Source organism: Notamacropus eugenii, chromosome 4, assembly GCF_028372415.1.
Source record: "Notamacropus eugenii isolate mMacEug1 chromosome 4, mMacEug1.pri_v2, whole genome shotgun sequence".
NCBI lineage: Eukaryota > Metazoa > Chordata > Mammalia > Diprotodontia > Macropodidae > Notamacropus > Notamacropus eugenii.
This window is the reverse complement of record NC_092875.1, coordinates 135,926,671-135,941,652: the sequence shown is the minus strand read 5'-3', so window position 1 is coordinate 135,941,652 and position 14,982 is coordinate 135,926,671. Positions and strand designations below refer to the sequence as shown.

The 14,982-nt window shown below is 35.4% G+C and overlaps 1 pseudogene; it reads left to right on the top strand.

Annotated features, from left to right (window-relative positions):
- The first annotated feature begins 3,418 nt into the window (after window positions 1–3,418).
- Window positions 3,419–12,405, top strand: LOC140502337 (V-type proton ATPase subunit F pseudogene; annotated as a pseudogene).
- Window positions 12,406–14,982: the final 2,577 nt, after the last annotated feature.

Sequence of the window (14,982 nt, the reverse complement as noted above, 5' to 3'; positions counted from 1 at the left end):
CTGTCATCTCAACTAAAGTCCCATCTCCTGTAAGAAACTTTTCCCATTCCTCTTTAATCTTAAAATCTTAATATCTTCCCTCTGGAAAGGAATTACTCCCAAGGTATCTTGCAGATATGTCATTTTGGTGTATAATTCTTTCTATGTTGTCTCATCTTTTAGACTATGAGATTCTTGAGCACAGGGATTTTTTTTGGTATTTTTTTGTAACCACAGTGTTTAGGATAGGATCTGGTAAATAGTAGGTACTTAATAAATGTTAATAGACTGTCACAAAATAAAATGAATGGCATCTTTGATAATGAATTTCTAGTCAGTGAGGTATTTAGGTACATAACGATTTGTCCTTTGTCATAGAGATTGTAAACTATATGTTCCTTGAGGGCTAGGATTGTTTTTCTGCCTTAATAAATATTGCATTCATATCTTAGATTCATAAACTAAATACAAATTTGGGCTTAATTCACCTACTAATTCATTTAACAAATATCAAGTTACTACTATGTGCTAAACAGAGCTGCTCAGTGGTAGGGTAAATCTAAAAACCAATAAGACAAACTCTCTGCTCTCTACATGACTTCATAGACTCCTTTCAACTTTAAAAAAAATTATGAATCTATGATTCTATAAAACTGAACCTGAACATGGGAGGAGAAAGGAATAAACGCCTAATATATGCCAAGCACCATGCTAAGCACTTTAAAAATATTACCTCAATCTAACCTTATTACAACACTGGGAGGAAGGTGCTATAATTATTCCCATTTTATAGCTGAGGAAACTGAGACATCTAGATTAAATGACTTGACCAGGGTAACACAGTTAATGAGCGTCTTAACTCTGAATTTGAAATCAGATTGGAGAAGAGTTGGTTCTTATAGTCTTTAGAGATACCGAGGGACCTTGAATGAGGATGTGCTTATTAGCCTCAGCCTTCCCATTTATTCTTCACAAAGCAATCCTATGAGTCTTCTGACTCTAAAGTGGTAACTTTGTTTACTGTACTCTGACATTCTTACCATTGCATTGAAGACATGGGTTCAATTCCAAGTCTTGCTGCCCCACCTCTCTCCTCAGACCCAGCCTCTATCCACTCCAGCACCAAACTGCTTCAGGGAAGATGTCTGTGGTTTTCTCCACACATTTCTCATGGCCCAAGGTCATATATCTTACTTGAGAACAATGAGGACACAGTTTCATCTTCTTCCTCTATTTCTTCCTACCATTCTGTCCAATTCTTCCTCCTTATGTCCTCATATCAAAATTACCTTTTAATGCCTAATATGAAATTTCTAGACCTGGAAAGTGATAATTAAGTCAACAATTGACTTCAAAACAAAACCGTTGTTTCAATTCAAAAGAACCCAAAGTAAAATCATTCTTTTTCAAGGTTTAAATTCCCTACAATTAAGTCACAATTAAAAAAAAAATCCAAGTGGAAAGAATATGAAATACATTTTCCTGCCTATGGTCTTTATATACAACATTGCAAGAAATTTAATACCTGCTGAGAAATTGTCTGTTAGCATCATGGGACAACAGATGGGTATCATTTTAGCTAACATGTCCACTTTGGGGTTACCATGAGATCTTAATATTACTCTGCAAAAAAAAAAAAAAAAGAGAAAAAAAATTGACAGTGTGAAAAGATATCTTTATTCAACACATAGTCACAATTTTAAAGTAGGTGACCTTTAAAAAATACCAGAAAATCTGAGCCACTGTCACAATGAATAGTGAAGTATTCTTTCAAACCTGTTTTTGGTATGATGCAGACAATCAGACTTGATCAGCTTACTCCCTGACCTCTCCCACTCCAGCCCTTTGATTGAACTCAACCTTTAAAAAGAGAAAAAAAAAAAAAACTAAATTCAGTCTTGACTGGAAGTCAAGATATTTTGTTTATAGTGTCATAAACTTTAAAGAAAGAGAGAGACAGAGACAGGGAGAGAGAGACAGAGGGAAAGAGAGTGAGAGAGAAACAGAGAGAATGAAAATGAGAGGGAGAGAGACAGAGAGAGAGAGACAGAGAGAGAGAGAGAGAGAGAAATGCAGCTCTTGATCCTGATTATTTTTCTTCTCTCACCTTTCCTCATTTTGTAATACCTTGACCATCCTATAACCCAGTTTCTTAGTTCAGGTTTCTCTAGAATCATTAAATCTTTCAATGGAGAGACTATCTCTTAATGCCTGAGAGAAATTAACCTCATACTATTATACTGATAACTAAATATTAGCTTGTGATCTACCCTTTTCTTCCTATTTCTGCTAAGGTCCAGCTCCTGAAAAAAGTTAGTCAGCCTCTGAAGGGCATGGATGACTGATGAGATTTTCCTAGTCCTCAAGGCACACACTCCTTTCTTGGGTGGGACCTCACCCAACTGAAAGACCTAATTTCTGTTCAGAGATTAAACAAAATCCAGTCTTGGCAAACCTTTGCCTGGGAGGCAGAACCCCACTCCTTGATCTCCACCACCCCACATTAGAATTTAAGGCAATTCAGCGCAAGAACCATTTCCTCTGAATCTCAAGTTCTTCATCTATTAAGTATGAATAATAATGTCCTAAGTACTTATGTAAGAGGGTTGTGGTGAGATTCAAATCACCTAATGCTTATCAAGTGGTTTGGCAACATTAAAGGACTCTTAAAAAGTCAATTACTTCTTCAAATTACTGTAAGAGAGAGAAATTCTGGGTATGCTTCATCCATCCTTAGATTGATAGATAATAATAAAAATTGTGAACATATATAGAGCACTTTAAAGTTTACAAAGCATTATTCCATTTTATTCTCATAATCTGGTAAAATAAATGGCACAGGTTTCATTACTATCACTTCAGAGATGAAGAAACTGAGTCTCATACAAGTTAAGCTGCTTACCTAGGGTCAAATAGTCAGTACTTGAAATGACACTTGAATCTAGATATCCATGATTCCAAATCAAATACTTGTGTCAAGCTGTGAGACAACAATTTCAGTTTAGATAAATCTAGGATTTATCCAATACAAAGACATGATTGACGTCTTTGTATCAAGAAAAAAACTGTGATGATTTCATACGTGGAAAAACTTAGAAGCCCAGGACCAAATAAAATAAAAATCTTTTCTAATCAATCCCTGTTGGAAAGATTGTTTCCTATATTCTTATGTGAGGACTTCCTATCTCTTTATTCTTTATTTCAGTAGAAAGGAGGGGGAAAGCTTTCTGAATAACAAATATTTCTCAGCATCCAAAAGCATGTCCAGTAATACACATCTTTTACATGCTATATACAAATTGTCTTTTGTCTAATAGGAATTTTGTGCATTTTAAGCCATTCTTTCCCTGTCAATAACTGACAAGCCAGTGACCAGACCATAGGCAGTCTCCTGTCAACTTAATTCCATAGCAACCAATTTACTTTTTCAACTGGCAACATGGAGACAGAAGAAGGATGGTTGGAGACTTATTATGAGTCTGTGGAAAGTCAGGTAACACATTTCAAAGGAAAATAGAAATAGATCTTTCAAATGTCATTACTGTGATTTTTTTCTTATACAATGCATCCTTAGAAAGAGAGTCTAAAAACTTTTAGAATATTTTCAAACTAACTGAGATTCAGTAAGTGAAGGACAAGATGCCAGATACAATGACAGGGGGAAAAGATTGGGGGAGAGATAAGAGAAGATAGAAAAGGTCCTCACTAGAAGACATGATGGTTCATTTGTAGTCTTTCTCTTCTGCAGGAAGTTTGTGGGTCAGGGCTACCTGCCTTAGTTAGGTTTTAATAGGTATCAGTGACTGATAGCTGAAAAGGGATGACCTGGAGGAAGCCACTTGGGGACTAATTGCCTTGTACTGCATTGAAGTTAATAAAGCTGTATCCGAACCATCTCCTTTCACTAAAAACAGCCTCTTGGGGTTTGCTGCCTAGAGGCTTTTGGCATCAGCAAATCCACTGTTTTATGAGTCTATGCTCAATTGTACTATTTTTATAACTTCTATTTCAGAGATCCTCAGGAGAGAAACAGAGGTGACAGAGGAGACAGTGGGAGTTATTCTCCAGGGTCTGTTTGGCAACATTTCCTTACACACCTTATTTCAATTGATACCAACCTAGAGGAATAACAGCAGGATGATAGTAAGAATAGTGGTCCATATGGAAAGGTCAATCTGTTGTTCCTTATACCTTTTCCCTCATATTACCCTCAGTACTAGACTTCAACCTCTCTAGCCCATGGGAAGAATAGTGGTGAAGGATGAGAATCACCTTCTTTCCATTTGACTTTTAAATATATGGAATGAGATCATGAATGCAATTACTAAGCAAGAAACAATCCTCGAATTCATATTTTTAAAAAAATCACTTACTATAATTATCCAGAGTAAGAACTGATAAATAGAAGTATATATAGAATAATCTTATATATAGATAGATAAATCTAGATATAGATCTATACCTATAGATCTATATCCAGGTATATTGATAAAGATCTCTCTATATATGTGTGTACATATGTACACACATTTACATGGTTGGGTGGATGTATATATATACATATATTATACTTATGTGTGTGTGTGCATATACATGTATGTGTCTAATGGTAGCCATTCCTAGGGCAGGGTAGGGGGAAAGGAAAAAAAAAAATTTTCCTGATAACTCTGTTATATATTTGGAGGGAATAGCAAGTTGTACATGGTAGATTGACAATTTCATGTGCAATCATCTTTTTAATTGCACTATGTTATAGAAATGCTTATTTGTTCCCTGAATGGAAAATAAAATATTTTTAAAGTGCTTCCTGAGTGTTTACTATTGTCTATAAGACACCAGGAGACATACAGCTTAGAATTTATTGTATCTGTGTTTTTATGTGATTTGAAAGTTTAAATGACAATATGAGTTTAAAAAAAATAACAATACATTTTAAGAGTCATCTTACCCTGTTCAGACTATCCTGTGAATGGAATTCATGCTAATGGGATGCCAGAAGTCCTTCAGAGTACCAGCACAGGTGTCATGGAATGTAATGACATAAATCTTGGATTTTCTAACTCTTGCTTCAGGAGACAGTCATCGGCTGTGGCTTGCATGCTCTGTTCCAACTACTGCTCTAAAGGCAATGGGTCTAATTGTCTGACTTACTGAAATATTTGGCTCAATTTTTAACAAAGCTTCAAGTGGAAGATCTTAAGAAAGGATTTTCCTGGTTCATCTAACTCTTATCTCCTCCTTTCAGATTATCTTGCATCTATTCTGTACGTGTCTTGTTTGTATCTATATATTTTTGTTGTTGTTCAGTTGTTTCAGTCTTGTCAAACTCTTTGTGACCCCATTTGGGGTTTTCTTGGCAAAGATACTGGAGTGGTTTGTCATTTCTTTCTCCAACTCATTTTACAGATAAGGAAACTGAGGCAAATAGAGTTAAGTGTCTTCTCTAGGATCACAAAGCTAGCAAGGGGTGAAAGTTGGTAAGGAACTCAGGTCTTTCTGACACCAGACCCATCTTGCAATCCATTGTGCCACCTAGCGTTCAGCTATATATTTGCATGTCTCCCATTTAAATGTGAACTCCTTAAGAGTGGGGCCTATTTTGTTGTCCTTTGGGCAGATATCTGTAACAATACCTAGCATAGAGCAAACATTACTGATCAACTCTATCATTTTAATCACTCGTTGGGTGATCTTTGGCTCATCAGTGAATTAATATTCATTAAGCACCTTCTATGTGCCAAAAACTGTGCTAAATTTTGGGGATAAAAGGAAAAGCAAAACAAGTCTCTGCTCTCAAAGAGCTCACAGCCTAATGTCCTTCTTTAAATGCTCTGTCCATATCTGCAGCAGACATTACTCTAGATGTACTAATACCAGAGCAGAATGCAACAGGATGATGACCTCACAGCTCCTGTGCCCTACACCTTTCTTAAAGCAGACTAAGATTAGATTTGGTTTTTGTTGCTATATTACACTGCTGAGTCACATTGAAGTTGGTGAGCACTGAATTACTAAATCTTCCCCCACTCCAAATTATTGCCTATTCATGTCTTTGCCATTTTGTACTTATGAGGTTGATTTCTTTAACCCAAGATTTTACTTATTTTCCTATGAAATATAACATTATCTGACCAGGTTCAGACCAATTTTCCAACCTTTAAAGATATTTCTGTATCTGACTATCTCACTCAGCTTTTTCTTCATCTGAAATTTTGGTAAACGTGCCATTGATTCCTTTGCAGAAGTCATTGACATAAATAACAAACAACACTGAGATAAGAATAGATTCCTGGGGCACTTTGCTCAAGAAATCCTGCCAAATTAGGTCCAGTCATTCAATAAATTATAAATTCATCTAACTGTACAATTTTCTGCTCACAATTGACCAATTTCTCCACAAGAATAACATGTGAAGGTTTGTAAAGTGCTTTGTTAAAATTTATGTAATGCACATATGTTGTATTCCTTTACCAACCAATTTAAAGAAGAGTTTAAAAGGCAATGAGATTAGTCAAAACAGTATCAGTTGTTCAAAGGCAAGAGAAGTGGGTACAGAGTTATTTTCAAGCTAAAGAAATTTTTGCAATTTGTCACATCCTGGACAAATGAAGACAGGTCAACCAAATGGCTGCATCAGTATCCACTATCAGGGTACCACCAACCACCACTACTTTATGTCTTCTTCTGACCCTTATTGGATGACTTTTCATGTGATAGCACCTGTTGATCTGCTAATCATTCCTTGTAGGACAAGTGCAGAAATTCTTTTCTTCTCTAAGGATCCAGCTCTTTCCTTTTTGAGAAGAATCTTAGGTCTACTAGCTCCAAGTGTTCAATGGTCCTTCTCTCTCTCCTCAGTATTGCTTCCTTTCATCTTCTAGTCTCCTGACAGTCATCAGGACTCACTCTTCATATCTTTTTTCTTCTGTATTTTCATATTGAACTTCTTTGCCTGTGTTAAGTGTCCTTTTGTCCTGATAGCATGAATAGTAGGGAAGCAATTTTTTGAGATGCATAAGTAACAATTTCTTGGCCATAAAGATTCATACTCTACAAATATCTTTGTGTCCTCCATAATCTTAAATCCTTTGTTGCTTTTGCTGGTAGCTCTTGCAGGGAACACTCCTCACCTCCTTAGAAACTTCTCTCTTCATTAACTCCTTGGATGGTACTTGTCTGAGGTGACTTACCCACTTGAATTCCTGAATAACACATATTGGACACAACTTCTTTCTTCTTATTTACCAGCTTCCTTCTTTTCTCTTGTCCCCTCCTAACAAAAGTGCTTCCAATTCTCCTTCTCCTGATGATAGTATCAACCCTCAAGAGAAACAAATGCACACCTTTTCAGACATTGTTTTCTCAATGTTTATTGGGTAGGGCTTAGGAATGTTGCATGGGGAATTACCTCTATCTCTAGGAGCAATGTCAGAGCGCCAGACAAAAACCATACTTGATACATGCTAGTACATTGCATCCTATGGTCATGCTCTTATTCTAAATTTGTAGAAGGGCATGACTTCAGTTTAAATCACCAGCAGTTGCCTTCTAGTGGAATTCATGACATATAGCTTACTTATAATTACTAAGGTACAAATTCCTTGCACTACATTTGCCAGATTTATTTTTTTTTTTATTTAACTTGCAAGGTACTTTTTGTTTTTTCTTGCACTAAACTTGAAATGATGTGATATGTGAATGTGCTTGTGCATAAGAAAATGATTTCCCTGCATCCCTACCTTCTATAATTCTGCTAATGAGTAGATATGAGAATATGTGTTCAGCCTAAGGCTCAAATCACATAGCACCTAGTGAATGAAGGGGGATTCTGAAAATATTGCAGTTCAGATGATTTTGAAAACCTGTCTGTTGGGGGTGTAAGCTCAGTTCCATGTGGACAGTCTCAGGCAGGTAAAGGTGAGGACTTCTAAACCTTAGAGTTCTCATGAGGCCCCCCAGGGAACAGCAGGGAATTGAGGTGTGAGACCGGGCTATCTCATGCATTTCCGCCTCTCCCTGTGGGAAACGTGCTGGGAGAGATCATCCCCGCCCTCGAGATTGGCCCGGGGTCTGAGCACACCTATTGTTGTCTAACAGGCACGATATTCAGGTGCAAACTATGGGGTGGGAGAGCTTAAGTAGGGTCAGGAAAGCCTGAAGGGCTCTTAGCACTGAGGGGCCCTTAGAGGACAGAAGGCCCCTCTCCCTTCTCTCTCCCCTCTTCCCTCTCCCCTCTTCCCTCTCTCCCTCTTCCACTTCCACTTCCAATTCCATTCTCTTAAGATCTTTGCCTCCTTGGGAAGAGGATTCATCTCTCCTAAGGAAGAATTCCCCCTGCACATGTAACCAAGACCCTGAATAAAGCTTAACCCTTGTTCGACTCTGGAAAGTCTCTTCTCTCATGCGTTTATCCGGTTTGGCCAGCCGAAGACCTGGGATAGGTAAGGTAAGACTCGGGTAGCCCTTAGGCCTTTAGGCCTGACACCTGTCTACAAGGCAATATTAAATAATTTTAATTAAATAGCAACTTCCTATCATTGCAACATGATGCAATTTTTGAAGTTTAAACAGATGATTATCCATAACATTATAACTCGTGATAGATTTTAAACTTTTTTATGTCACAGGTGCTCACAAAACCTTGTTTATAATAGGAATTTTAAAAATGCTTATTGAACTGAATTGACTATCTCTCATCTTTAACTAAGTTTTCTCATTTTAAATGCTACAAATTTTCTTATAAAGGCAAAATAACTGAAGCATAGGAATTTTAGGCTATGCAATGATGTCTAATTACATAATGATTTACTGATTTATTTTCATTATATTATATTATAATGAATAAATATATTCATTATATTTCAATATATTATATAAATATATTTTCATTATATTTTCATCATATAATTAAAAACATTATATTGATGTTTTTCTTCTTACACAATAACCATACACAAAGATTTTATGGATATACAATGTCACCATCTTTTAATATTAAAAATTAATATTTAAATTATTAAAATAACATTGAATATTAATATTGAATAATGTTAAATTATTTAACATTAAAATATTAATACTAAATTATTAATATTTTAAAAATCCTAATATATTACATGGAATTTTATTCCATGCTAAATTAATTTGTCTATTCCATCCTAACATCTAAAAATGGACCCATAAACAATGGAATATTGAACAACATCATAAAAACTTGAAGCTAAACTTCATTAACTACTAAATAGTTCAAATCATATTCTCTCCTCAAATGAGGAATTAACCACCACACTAATGCTATGTTGTGGCTGATGATAATATTGACTTTATTCTTATACACACATACTGTATTACAAGGCTAAATAGCTCATTATTGAGAGCCATGGGGGCATTGACAATTCTTCTGTTATTGAGCAAGATGTTGCAAAATAAGCCCAGCTGGACATAATGATAAAACTACATTGGTAGTACAGAGGTATAACCATCCCTAAAATCTGCTATCATGGAAGCATATGGTCAAGTGATTTACTATGAGAATTAGGAAGGAATATCAATAAAGCTTGTGTGTCATTCATCAAACTAACAAACTGAGCTTGGCATCTACAAGGCATCAAGTTTCAATTCAGACCAAATGCTTCAGTAGTAGAACAAAGCACAATTTGGATCAATGTAATAGCACCAGTGATAAATTTGAAACATTAGAAAATACAAAATATGGGGCAAAGCAAAATTGTCTGTGTGAAGGAAAGGCAGAAGACATGGACTGAACATGAAAACATTAGCTGTTTTGATCTGGAATAAACTGAAGGTGAAATAATGGAATCTCAGAATACCAGAACTAGAAAGGACTTCAGATATCTCAGCCAGGGCTTCTCAATTATTTTTGTTTTATGGAACCAGTTGACTACCCTGTGAATGCTATGGAATCCTTTTTGTGTCATATGTTTAACTTAATTATATATAAAGAAAACTGGATATTTTGAAAAAGTTACCAGGGTTTTTTTTTTTTTTTGAGTTTATTGACTTCAGGTTAAGAACCCCAGATTCTAGAACAATCCTTCCGAAACCATCTACCATATTCTTACCAAAATTGTCTTTGTACAGTAGTGATCAGATTATTTGGAAAAAGCTAAACATTTAATTGGTTTCTATTTTGTGACAGTGAAGTTTGTATGTATTAAGGTGTGTGTTTGGGGGGTGTGTGTGTGGGTGTGGGTGTATATGTGTGCGTGTGTATTGACACTAGGGTGACGCAGAATGTCTAATCTTGTCCAAATCCAATAATCATGTCCTAATAAATTATAGCAATGAGAGGTGCAAAAGGAAAAAAAAGCAAATCAAAACTAAAAAAAACATGCATTTTTGTGTTTAATCTGCATTATTAATATTTAAACCATCATATTGTCTAGACAATCAATAAAACAAAAAAAATATAAATCCTTCTTCATAGTGTTTGCCAATTTATTTTACCAGCTGGCTGCAACATACTCTTCAAATGGAATCAGACTGACCTAGCTTCCTCACCTTTAGTTCTATTGGCTGAAAGTCTAATTTCATGTCCTACACATGTGTTTCATTGCAGCTAGGTGGCATAGTAAATAGAGTAGACAGAAACAGTAGACAGACCTGAGTACAAATCCAGCCTTCCTTACTTTCTACCTGTGTAACCTGCAGCAAATCATTTAACCTTTACTTGCTTATAGGTTATTATTTGTATGCTAATAGTTTCTTCATTTAGAAGATTGGGATAGTAATAAAATCTACCTATCACAGTTGTTGTGAGGACCTAAGGAGGTAATGATTATAAAGTGTTTAGCCCAATTCCTGGCACATAGTAAGCATTATGTAAATGTTAGCTGTTATCATCTTCATCCTCACGGTTTGTAACTTTTGTTGTGCCTTTAATTAATTCTGTGCTTTCTAAAAAGTTGATTACTCAAATTATACTGCTTTAAAAGAGAACTCTTTTTTTATCGTTAGAGATATTATAGCATATGTTGGTATAGGGAAATAATTTCAAATACTGTTCAAGCTGACAATGAAACAATCACTTTTTCTAAAGCAAAAGAGAAAGGGTGGTCAAAAATGAAAAAATAATGCCAAGAACTGACAAGCTATTTCTGTGAAACAAACTTATTATTCTCAGGAAAAACAAAAGAAACAAAAACTTTCAAGGAAACTTGACAGCTGGAAGGAGTTATTGATTTGATTCCTGTATGGTTCAATATAGGCTTCTTATGGTTGAAGGAATAGCGAGAAGAGCGGTACAAAAACAGTTACCAACCAGGTCTGGAGAACACACACACACACACACACACACACACACACACACACACACACACACTATCATGACCTAGACAACACAATGACTCAAGTACCAAAGGCAAAAAAATACTGAACTTTTATTGATTAAACTCCATCTTCATCCAAAGATATATCAAAACTTCTGCTTAAAGACTTCTGGCACAAGAAAACTTGTTGTTGCAGTCAACACTGATCCTATGTTTATGCAACTTGTAAACATTACCTATTGGTCCTTCTTCTGGAACCCTCCCAGACCAAGCAGATCAAATTGTTTTTCCCATGATAACCCTTCTAGTATTTTAAGACAGATTTTGGGTACTGTGCAAGCCTTCTTTCTTAGACAAAAATAAGACTAAATATCAGTAGAAATTTCCTTTTGACTATAAATACTATCAAATTACATTTCTCAATGTATATTAGAAAATAATATTTTCCAAAAGGTAACTTACTAATACATAATAACATGTATCACAAATATATCACTAATGCTCTAGAATAATTAGAACTGAAAGCTTATCTAGCTTTTAGCAGATGAGAAAAGTGAAGACCAAAGTAGTTGAATGATTTGCCCAAAGTTACAGACAAAGGCACTGGCATAGCATATACGTCCAAACCTAGAATAATATCTTGCACACAATAAGTTCTTAATCGTGTTTATTTTCACTATGATGACCAAAAATGCAGGCAAGAATAGTATTACAGCTTTTTCCACTGCTCTGGGGGGTGGGCGGAAGCAGGGCTTGCTGGGTGAGACAACAGTATTGCAGTGTCTGTAGCAGGGCTAGGGAAGCTGATCATGGTGATCAGAGACAAGGACACCATTACCAGTTTCCTGCTGTGTGGCAAGGGGAGATCAACAAGCACCCAAACTTCCTGGTGGTGGAGAAGGATACAACCATCAATGAAATTGAGGACACCTTCCAGCAGTTTCTAAATCGGCATGACATTGGTTTCACCCTTATCAATCAGTATATTGCTGAAATGGTACAGCATGCATTGGGTGCCCACACAGGCTCAATACCTGTTGTTTTAGAGATCACTTCTAAGGAACATCCCTATGATGCATCCAAAGACTCCATACTGTGCCATATCTGAGGCATGTTCACTGCTGAAGATCATTGCTGAGGCACACTCCATATCACTCTACCCTACACATTACTTTCCACTACTGAAATGAAAGGGGGGAGTACTCATAGTACTTGCTATTTATTAGACTGGAGTAAAGCTAAGACAGAACGAAGACTTAAAAACATAAAGTCCAACTCCTCAAATGTGTCCCTCTTCTTCTGTTTCCTCTTCCTTCTCCTGGTGGTTTTGTGCCATATTTGTCTTATGTCAATGCTAAATTAAAGTTCATTTCTCCAGAAAAAAAAAGAAAAGCATTAGAGTGGTTATTTTCTAAAAGGAGAAGGCAAATTCATCAATTATGTACAGTTAAATGCATGTATTTGCTATATGCATGCCAAAAATAAAGTTCATCATTTCTCTTCATTGAAAATGGAAATTATTTTCCATGCTCACTTTCTTATTTTATATTCGCCACCATTCTTGCATTCACCCAGGCATGAAACTTTGGGGAAATCATTGATGAATTGAATTTTCCTTCTCCCTATCCAGTGTCTTACTATCTGGTCTTGTATCCTAAGAGATTTCCCTCCTTCACTTCCAGTCCTTCTTCCAAATCACTCTACATACAACTGCTATATTAATATTTCTAAAGGTACAGCCCTAGCCACATCTCAGCTCAAAAACCTTCATAGGTTCCCCACTCTTTCTTTACATCAAGAGATACAAGTACATTAGTATCTTCCAGCAGATCTTGCAACTTTACTGATACATAGATTTCTGAGATGTAGAGTGTGTCCTCTGTGTGGGGGTGAGGGGGGGAAGGGAAGTAGTAGTGAAGGAAATGTGAGGAATTCTCACAGGAGAAAGATGCGCCGCTGTGAGTTGCTGGAGTGTTAGAGCACTTGAAAGTATATGAAAGGTCTGAATTAGAATCCTTCCACAGATACTTAAAGTCATTTAAATTCTGTGCCTCAATTTCCTCATCTTTCTAATGAGAGGAGTGTTTCTCTAAATTTTCTCCCATCACTAAATTTATGATCCTCTCTTATCTTTCTAATATACTCAACTGTCTGTATATTAAATTTATACACTGAACCCTCTCCCCCAAAACCTCCCATACTTCAGTTCAAAGATCTACAGAATAGAGAACAATCATAATTATCAATTTACAGAAACATTTTTTCCTCATTTAGAATACTTATATGACTAGGTAAGATTTCCCAATTCAATATAATATCTATAGTTCCACCAAAACAACTTAGGTAATCCATTAAATCATTGTATTTCCATTGACCCCAAATTCCTTTTGCTTTGATTATACCGCTTCAAAATCTATTGTCTCTCAAAAACAATATCAGAAGTCATAATACTTTGTCTTGTATCAAAAGCTGAATCTCTGATTCATCAAATAATAAACATCCTTTATTTTCTTAGTATCAAGCTGAAAAAAAAAAAAAAACTCCTCACCTTTACTCTCCTTAAAGAAAGTCTTAATTACCTGCATACCTACTGGAGTTAGCTTTGGTATTTTATAGCACGTTTCCAGTGGTCTATATTACTTTCATGACACTTGTTTTAAAATTTCATCCCAATGGATTTCACTATCTTGTATTCTACAGGAAGAAAAAAAATGTATCAAATCCTTCCATGTATTGGGGTTTGAACTTAAATCTTTCTGTCATTACATTCATAGGACTAAACAAAGTGGAATTTTTTAAAAAATAAAACAACACATACATGCAAAACATTCAAATAATTTTTTTTCAATTTGTGGTTGAGAAAATAATAAATTGAGAAAAATATCAAGGATAGCCTATTTTTGAAGAAAACAACATCTATGTTCACTTATAGCTTTGACATATCATAGACTCACAAATCTATGTTATTTTTCATTGGTTCATCCACATTAATCAAAAAATTTTATTAATCACCCAATACATGCATCAATTGTTCCAAGTATTAAAGAAAAGATAAAAATCTGGTATGACCCCTCCTCTCCAAGAGTTTCAATTTAGTAGGAGTATAAAAAATTTCTACACAACAATGATACAAATAAAAAAAATTTAAAAAGTATAAATTTTTATGACCAGCTAAAGAAATTATCTCTCTTAGATATGAAGAGATTAGGGAAAACTTTGTCTAAGAGGTGACATATAATCTGGACTTTGAAGCTGAGATATATTTCAACAGAAAAAGAGGGTCACATAGAGATTTGAAATAGAGAATTAATTGAGCAAAAATTGAAAAAAAATATTAAACATAAGGAAAGTAGTATACCACAAGTAGTGCATTTTGCTTGGAATAGAAGATATATGAGGTACCTTGTTGGAAAGAGCTCTAGATATGGATTCAGAGCACTTGAATTTGAAGCCCATCTCTTCTACTTACTGCTTGTTATCTTGAGCAAGACCTTTCATTTCTTGCATCTATTTCCTCAATTGTAAAGTGAAGGGATAGGACTAGACAATCTCTGATGTCCCTTTCAGAGAGAGAGAGAGAGAGAGAGAGAGAGAGAGAGAGAGAGAGAGAGAGAGAGAGAGAGAGAGAGAGAGGTAACCTTAAATATGTGTGTGTGAGTGTAGATATATATATATATACATATATATATATTTATCTGTCTATCTATATCTATCT